The sequence below is a fragment of the Rattus norvegicus genome, chromosome 5 (genome assembly GCF_036323735.1).
Source record: "Rattus norvegicus strain BN/NHsdMcwi chromosome 5, GRCr8, whole genome shotgun sequence".
Taxonomy (NCBI): Eukaryota; Metazoa; Chordata; class Mammalia; order Rodentia; family Muridae; genus Rattus; species Rattus norvegicus.
Genome location: NC_086023.1, coordinates 158,458,973 through 158,468,103, shown reverse-complemented (window position 1 = coordinate 158,468,103; position 9,131 = coordinate 158,458,973). Strand labels below are relative to the sequence as shown.

The window sequence follows — 9,131 nt, the reverse complement described above, 5'->3', positions numbered from 1 at the left end:
GCTCCTTGCAGGTGACAGTGGGAAGCCTGGTTGGCCCCAGTCCCACGGCCAGCCGTCGTCCTTACACTTACCTGGCTGTCCCCAGCTTTGGACATTGGGATCTGAGGTTGTTGGTTGCTCTGAGCCATAGAGAAAGGGAGCAATGCAAGGGGGGCTGGGGGAAAGCAGAGCCCCTCCTGTTCTTTTACCTCAGACTCAGACAACAAGAGGAGTCTTGAAGCCGGGTGGTGGTGGCTCACGCCTTTAATCTCAGTACTAGTGAGACAGAGGCAGGTGGATTTCTGAGTTCGAGGACAGCCTGGTCTACAGAGAGAGTTCCAGGAAATCCAGGGCTACACAGAAACCCTGTCTCAAAAAAGCAAAAATAAAAAGTCTTGAGACCTCTGTAAGGCAATGTGTTTGTCCCAGAGACAGGCTTGAAGCCACGTAGGTTTGTTACAGTACACTCAGCAGTAGCCAGGTTTAGAAAACCCTGCTCAACTCCCAAGGGGTCTTTAATGTCACACGGTACTGGAAAGCCAGACTTTTAGGTACAGCTTGATCCGGAAGTTCATTCATATCCAGTTTTATGGCTTTAATGTCGGCGTTTTTCCTCAGCCAGATTCTCTTCTTGGGTTCCTAAGACAGCTACAAGGAACGCTGACCAGGACTTGGTCCCTGATTCAAATACAAAAAGCAAAACAAACAGAAAAACAAGCAAAACAAACAGAAAAACAAACAAAAAGTTTACCTCATTGCTGACTCAAAACACTTTGGAATGAGACCATGTTGGTCCCAATCAGACTGTGTCGTACCTCGGGTCGACATTGTTTGTGGTCCCACGTCCTCTCAGCTGTCATGTCTCTTTGGGAAGTCACCCAGCTCTGCTCCCTCTAAGCAGAGAAATTCTGGATGTTAAATGTCACCTAAGGCTCACGTGGTGACAGCTTGGTCTGTAGGGTGACGATGCTGGGAGAGATGAGTCTTTTAGGTCCGAAGGCACGTGTCACCCGCAGCCATGGTAGGGCCTTCCTCTTCACGAGTGGGTTTCTTGGCTTCTTGGTTATAAGAAGGAAACCTGACAGACAGTACCTGTGGACACTGGCATGTGAGCTCAGGCAGTAAGGAAACTGGGGAGGGGACAGTGGCAGTAAGGAGTAAATCCGGGGAGAGCCGGTTCACGGTTAAGTAGTGCATACGCGTATAAAATGAGAGTTCAAATCCCCCGGACTGACAAAGGGAGGGGTTTGTAAAAGTAAGTAGAAGGGACCATCTGGCCTTTCAACCCCATTTCTTTTTTTTGTTTTGTTTTGTTTTTTGTTGTTGTTGTTTTGTTTTTTTGTCTTTTTTCGGAGCTGAGGACTGAACCCAGGGCCTTGCGCTTGCTAGACATGTGTTCTACCACTGAGCTAAATCCCCAACCCCTCAACACCATTTCTTAAGTGACTACTGTGTACCATGCTTCATCCTGAGGACCCAGTGATGGTCGGGGCAGACACAGTAAGACTCACATCAGTCTTCCAGCCTGTGCCTTGAACTGGTGACAGGCTGCTGGGACCTGAACACAGGCATCTGTACCCATCCACAACGGTTGAGGACCTAAACGGATTGTCACAGTAACTGAGATTGGTGTCATAAGAACATCTTCAGCTGCCATGGGTGGGTGATGGCCTTCCGAAAGCTGCTTAAAGGTGGAGGACTTGGGACCTGAACCTAGGAGTCCCCAGGGCTCTTGCGGGGTCCCACGACCTCTCCCTTCACACCCTGTGGCACAGTAGCTGCCTCCTGGTTAAGCAGCCACACTTGCCTGTGGTTTTCGTTTGAAGTTGCTCTTCCTGGCTCCAGGAGAGACCAGCCCTTCCCAAATTGCTCCTGGTAATTGGGGCAGAGAGTGAGTCAGGGTTCCGTGGCTGACTTTCCCTGCCAGCTGCCCGGCTGGAGTGCCTTCCAGGGAGACAGGCAGAGGGCGAGAGCCTCGTAATGATTTTTGCGTTCCGAGATGAAGCCACAGGGAAAGGCAAGGCCGGCTCTGCCGTGGCTGTGTCCTTCTGTGACATGCCATGGGGGCAGGAATGTGCAGGAGGGTCTGTGAGAGGCAGTGTCCCTGGACGAGGACACCTGGTCTAGACCTCACGCCAAGTGCCCTAACTTCACTAAGGCTGGCATCCCTCTTTGGGCCTCAGTTTCCCTCCCTGTAAACGGGGGTGGGCGGGACTTCCTTGCTCCATCCATTCCTTGACTTCCTTCTGGGGAAGATGTCTGCTAAAATCCAAAGATGGGAAGAGTGAAGCAGGACAGGGCAGGACATGTCAGGGGCAGGGGGGCTTGTGGTTGGGTACAGATGCCTGTGTTCAGGTCCCAGCAGCCTGTCACCAGTTCAAGGCACAGGCTGGAAGACTGATGTGAGAATCCAGCTGTGGCTCGAACCACAACTCCCACAGCCTTTCCCCCCCTCACAGGCACCAACTCCCAGGGGCCAGAGCCTCTCTTCTGAGAGGTGAGCTTACATCAAAGGAGTATTAGTAGGCACACACACAGCTCCCCACCCCTTCCCTGCCTCTTGCTGGGAACCAGAGAGCCAGCTTCAGGCTTGTGCTGTCAGATCTCTCCTATCCTCAGAAGAGACTCCCTCCCCTCCACCAGTTGACAGGGAAGCACTATTTGGTTTAATGAGAACCATTTTATTATTATTATTATTATTATTATTATTATTATTATTATTACTATTATTATTATTATTAATTTTATGTGAGCACACTGTCGCTGTCTTCAGACACGCCAGGAGAGGGCACCGGATCCCATTACAGATGGTCGTGTGCGACCATGTGGGTGCTGGGATTTGAACTCTAGGAAGAGCAGTCAGTGCTCTAACCACTGAGCCGTCTCTCCAGCAGCTAGAAGCGCTAGTTTAAGTAGTACAAATAAAGGAGCCAGCTGGGGGACGCAGCTCAGTTGATAGACTGCCTAATGTGCACAAAGACAGGAGTTCCATCCCTGATGGTAATACATGTCTCTGATCTTAGCACGTGGAGGTGTAAGCAGGAAGGTCATCTGTAGCTGTGGGCTAACCTGGGCTACATAGGACTTTTTTTTTTTTTTTTGCTTTTTTTTAAAAGGTGGGTCACAAACCACATGCCATGATTCTCTGAGTCCATTTGACTGCAGACATCCCCAGATCCATTCAGCGACACTGGGTTAAGTCACCAACAGGAACCTGGGAGCTTCGGGGAAATGAGGAAGTAGCTGAGGACAAGAGAGGACCCTCCTTGCATCTCAGTGATTTGCTCAAAGGCAATTGCATCCTGCTTTGCCGAAGCAGATCTGAAGTGGAACAGGTCATGGGGCTGTGGACGTTTGCACCTTGAGTGTGGGGACAACGGCTTGAGCCACACCTGCTCTTGTCTTGCCTCCCAAACTGGAGCTTGCCTCCTGGGAATCCCAAGCCCACCACATGTCAAACACAGTCATGTGCTGTGGTGAGGTGGTCTTGGTCAATGACAGACTGTGTGTAGTAAGGCGACGCCCCCACGTTAGGACTTCCTGGCTGCGGCACTGCTGTCTGATGCTTTTGCACGTGGACACAATGGCCTAATACTGCGATTTCACACACACCTCTGTCAGAAAGCACACCTCAGTAAACAGGTGGGCACTGGTGTGGGCACCCAGAGGGAGTTGTGTCTCTGTTTCCCTGGGTTATAACTTGTAGGCAAACACAGAGGCCCAAACGGCCCTGTCTCCTTTCCGAAATGCTGTAGCTCTTGGTGTGTTTAACCCCCAAACATCTGGGGAAAGACTGAAGGTTATAAAGTGTCTCGTCTTAGTTAGGGTTACTGGTGCTGTGATGAAGCACTGTGACCCGAAAGCAAGCTGGGAAGGAAAGGGTTAATCTGGCTAACAGTCCCTTCCCTGAAGGAAGTCAGGACAGGAACTCAAGCAGGGCAGGAACCTGGAGGCAGAGGCTGAGACAGAGGCTATGGAGGGGTGCTGCCTACTGGCTTGCTCCTGGTGGGCTTGCTCAGCCTGCTTTCAAACAGAACCTGGGACCACCTGCCCTGGGATGGCCCCACCCACAATGGTCTGGGCTCTCCCACATCAATCACTAATTAAGAAGATGCCTTACAATCTTGCTTACAGCCTGATCTTATGGACACATCTCAGTCATGGTTTCCTCCTCTCAGATGACTCTAGTTTGTGTCAACTTGACACACATATAGCCAGAGCACATCTCAGGCTTAGGCTACCAAGTGCAGGATAGACTCTATAGGGAGAGCTACTGCCCTGCACTGTTTAGGGAATATAACAACAAAAACTTGTACTTTCCCTGCACAGGCACAGTTCTTAAAAAGGAGAGGCAGTGAATAATCCTTCCAAACAGGTTGTCAGTAAGCTGTCACAAAGACCAGAAAGCCAATGGCTTTAATAAGAGAGGAGATGGCAGAGTGGGATTTGTGTTGTTTAGAACTACCAGAGAGCTGAGTGATGTGCTAGCGGCCCAGGCTCCTTCTCTCTTGTTGCTCCGCCCACCTTATACTCGGCCCCTACCTCATGATCTAAAGGGGCTGCCTAGGTCCCTACATCACATTTGTACTCTAGCTAATGAGGAGGGAGAATGGGGGAAGATGAAGTGATTTCTTTCTTTCCTTCTTCCTTCCTTTTCTTCCTCTCTTCCTTCCTTCCTTCCTTCCTCCCTCCCTCCCTCCCTCCCTCCCTCCCTTCCTTCCTTCCTTCCTTCCTTCCTTCCTTCTCTCCCTTCCTTCCTTCCTTCTCTCCTTTCCTTTCTTGGACACAACAGAGAAACGAATTTGTCATTTCCTCTCATACATCTTAGCCATGGTAAGCGAGTTACCACAGATACAGAGGCTCCTCTATGGGACAACCTTGTGCATTCCTTCACGTAGGTCACCTCTAAGGGTAGGGCAGCCCCGAGACTTCGGTGTGGCTGAGTCCCCAGTGCAGGCTTCCTCCTCCACCCACCAAGCTGTTCCCCCTGCCTCCCAGGTGATGATTCCGAATACACCTACCAATTAATGTCCTTCTCCTCCTTTTCCCAGGAACCCAGGCTGAAAGGCTCCCTCCGTCTGTGGCCATCACCATAGGCGGAAACATGACATTTTCAGTCAAACACGCAGCCCAGACCAGTAGTTAGCATAGGATGGTTCTGGGAGCACCCAAGTGGGAGGCGGCTGGGTCTGGCCCCGCCCATCACGGGCTGGGAGAGAGGTTGTTCTCTCACGGACAATGAGGTGGGGTACAGTGTTGCGGGCACCCTGCTTTGTAAAGATTCCCGTGGTACATACAGCCCTGTCACTTGCCACTTGCTGGCTTGGGAGCAGGACACCATACTGGGCCAAGCATGTGTGAATCTGCAGAAAGCCTCCATCCCGGTCGCCTCCCAGACCTCCTCAAGGCTCCATGCTCTACCCTGCGCTTTGTAAACTAGAGTGCTGGGCACCTCTGGGGTGTGGCCGTCTTCTGATTCCTTTTTAATGATGATAACAGCACGCGTTTGAGAGCCACTCACCAGGGGTTGGCCGGAGTTAAACACTCCACAAACATTGCATGGCTCCGTGCCAACCCTTCAAGGCGCTTTCAGGCTCTGGGGGCTGAGGGGGCGTGGTCACAGATTGCCTGAGGGTCCGTGGATGAGTTTGACTCTAGCCTTGTGCCATGCAGCTGTACCCAGGTCCCCACGGTGACTTCAAACTGAAGCTTAGCTTAGTCTCAAGGCAAGAGTCTAGAACATTTCTGGTCTGGCTTCTCTGAGGACCAGCTCACATTTGCCTGGGCCGAGATCAGGGCGGGGGTGGGGGTGGGGGTGGGGGGATCGACTGCCTGGGAGTGAATCCCTCTACCCAAGGAGACAGGGCTCTGCTGTAGTGAGGAAAGAGGGATGACAGTGGGGGAGGTGGCTAGGGTGAGATTACCTGTCATGGAGGGGGGGAAGGTGGGGGGAGCAAGGTCAAGGCCGACCTCCTCCACTGCTCTAGACAGTGAGTAACTGCTTAATGGCTGAACGACTGGTCATGAGGATGTGATGGGGCCTCGATGTGATGGGGCCTCCTGAGGAAGCCCCATGGGGCCCCTGGCAGGGGGTGACTCAGCACTACCCAGCAGGGCGGTGCCTGGGGGTGCAGGGTCCTTTACCAGGCACTGGAACTATCTCCTCAGGCAACTCCTTCCCAGCCCCTTGGAGGATGTCCTTGCTGTGAAAGCCACAGGTCCCTCCATGTGAGGTTTTGTCCTCAGGACCCGTCTCCTCCCTGAATTAGGGGTGTTCCAGGTTCCAGGGTCAATCCTCACACCCCATCACCCTCTTCATGCTGGCAGGGTACAGGGTTGGGGACACTCAGCTGGACTTTGCCGTCTCTCCCAGCCACTCTCGCGTGGCTTTTGCCTCTGGGCTCATGGCCTGTGTCCAACAGGACAAGTCATCTAGATGTGTCAGGTTGGCTTGTTTAGGTCCGGAGCCACACTCCATTGTGACTGAGGTCTTTGAGTGTCTCTACCCAAGGGCTCCATGGCAGGCACTGTGGAGATGCTGGGCTAACGATCTGGTATTGTGTGTATCTCTTAGGGTTTTGTCCTGGGCTCCAGTCTATGGCATATTCTAGGTCTTCAGTATCTGAGGACTGTGGGTGTCTGCGTGACAGAATCAATGCCCCGGACACCTTCATGTGTACAGAGGGCCCATGGGGCGAGGGGAGAAGTTCTGGGAGGGTCAGGACTAAGTGTTGCCTGCTGGTTGTTGTCTGCCTTGCCTGGCAGGGCAGAGTGTCAGGAACTCATTTTGTGTGTGTGTGTGTGTGTGTGTGTGTGTGTGTGTGTGTGTGTGTGTGTGTGTGTGTGTGTGTTTTGTTTTGTTTTGTTTCCGGAGCTGGGGACGAACCCAGGGCCTTGCGCTTGCTAGGCAAGCGCTCTACCACTGAGCTAAATCCCCAACCCCCAGGAACTCATGTTTTTGCCTGACTCTTGGGCCTTAATTCCGACCTGGCCTGGGTGTGAGTGTGGACTAGCATCTGTCCAACATCTTAGTTCCGTGAGGACTTGTGGGCCACTCAGACCCCAAGGCTGTCAGCCAGTGTCCACCACGCTGATGAAGAGGGCCCCAGTGCCCCTGCTGGACACTTTAGTGTCTTAAAGAACAGAGGACTGCCCTAGTGATGAGTCCTGGTCCTAGCCAGTGTCCGGCAATGTCTGAGTTTCTACCAAGCAGCTGCTGTGTCTGGGAGAGGCTCTGGTGGCTGCCTGTGTGGACCAGCGTCACCAGACTTGATGTTCAGCTCCTGACCTGGTGACTATGGAGAAACCTCTTTAACTATAGAGCCTCAGTCTCCCCAAGTGGCAAAGTGCCCATGGGGATAGGATGAGAGGATGCCGCCATGTTCATAAGGCTGGCCCACCTGTGGAGTGTCCAGGAAGCAGTGCCCAGCCCTATACTTAATTACGAGGTTTGGTTTCAGCTCTCAAGGACATTTGAGAGCTAGACCAGCGGGAAGGGAGCAGGGTCCAACACTCCCACTATGACATAGGTCCCCAGTGAGGGCAGCAGGGAGTATCTCTGCTGGCAGATCATCTGGGCGGGCCTCTGGGTGGGCCTGATATGGTAATCAGTGAGTTCAAGGGGGCAAGGGGCCCTGGAGCACAGTGCCTCTGAGAGGATCCCTGGGGAGGGATGATTTGGGGGTGCCGGAGAACCCAGAGCCCACGGGAAAAGGAATGAGCGTCACGACTGTGGAGAAGTGGCATGCTGAGTCCAGGAGCAGTGTGAGATAGAAGTAGAGAGGTCTGTGGGCATGGCCAGAGTGGGATGGGAAGGGTGGAGGAGGCTGCTGGGGGCTTGGTTTTAGGAAGGCTCGTCTTACCCACAGCCATTGGGCTACACTAGATCTCAACAGCCCAGGGAGAACCCAGGGCTTTGAGCCCCGCACAGATCTCAGAATACAGCTCAAGTCTTCCAACCTAGCTGGGTCCCATTGGCCACTAACACCTGGCTTCTTCCCACTCTTTAAGCCAAGGATCCCTGGCCACCCCCACACACCCCCAGTTTCACAGGAACTGACCCAAGTACCTAAGTCCCAACCTGTACTGTCCTCGCCTAGTACGCGCCCCACCTGGAAAACATCAAATCCCTAAGACAGGGCTGGTATAGCCTCCAACAGGATGTCTTTCTCGGTCTCTCCAGAAGGGAGACACTCTGTTCCTCAGGGTACCAGGCAACTCCTGTCTACAGTCATCAGAGCACATGAGCTCAAATAACTGGCTGGAAGACCTCAGACAAGCTGTTCAAGTTCCTCGTCTCCTCATCTGTAAACCACAGTGCATAATGGTTCCTGCCTCAAATGGGTTGACACATGTAAGCTCTTCGGAGAATGCCTGCTATGCACTAAGTGGTAAATATTATCCACTATTAACGAGATTACTCTTACCTCATCCGGCTGGCATGGGGATTGGTGTCAAGTACCTTGCTAGGATCATGGTGAGCACTCAGGAAGGCAAATCGTGATCCACCCTCGTCACAGTCACCATCCTTACCAACCCACCCTCATCATTACCATCATCACTATCATCCCCCTGCCTCCATCTCCATCCCTACCACCATCACCAGTCCATCCATTTGTCTTTCCTGATGGGTGGAAAGAATTATGCCTGGTTCTTTGGTCTCAGGGTCAAGCTCGGGACTGAGCTCAGGAGAATTAAGGAAGCAGGTCGTGGATGAAGATTGTATGAGGGTTAGAACCTTCACCTCTGTGCCTGGAAGGCCACCACGTGGCCATCGATCTGGGGACAGGGGCAGAACTTCTAGCTTTGCAGAGGTCTCATGTAGCCAGGCTAGCCTTCAACTTGTTTTGCTGAGGAGGATGACTTTGAACTTTTGATCCTCCTGCTTCTGCTTCCAGACTGTTGGGATGGCAGGCGTTGTCTACCATGACCGGTTGATGCAGGGCTGGAGACAGAATCTAGCGTCCCCTGATATGAAACAAGCTCTCTACTAAGGAAATCAGCACTTCTCTGGAGTCAGCTTGTCCTAAACCTCTGGTGTGAGGCATTTTCTCCAGTCCCAACTGAAGCCACTAATCCTGTAGTTAGGAGGGTGTCGCCTGGAACAGGGTGCGTGAAGGTCTGGGAGAGGCTTCTCTATGGCAGGGGTTGGG

General features: G+C 52.7%; 1 long non-coding RNA gene across 4 annotated transcripts; it reads right to left on the bottom strand.

Moving 5' to 3' along the window:
- Window positions 1-457: 457 nt before the first annotated feature.
- On the bottom strand, window positions 458-5,385 carry LOC102546642 (uncharacterized). Of its 4 annotated transcripts, none has more exons than XR_005505073.2 (3): window positions 5,001-5,385; window positions 795-1,071; window positions 458-657 (listed from the first exon to the last, which is right to left on the bottom strand). It is a non-coding gene; the product is annotated as an uncharacterized LOC102546642 (long non-coding RNA). The 4 variants fall into 4 exon arrangements; XR_005505074.2 differs by having other exon boundaries at window positions 795-872; XR_354383.4 differs by having other exon boundaries at window positions 458-1,071.
- Between the last annotated feature and the right edge of the window lie 3,746 nt (window positions 5,386-9,131).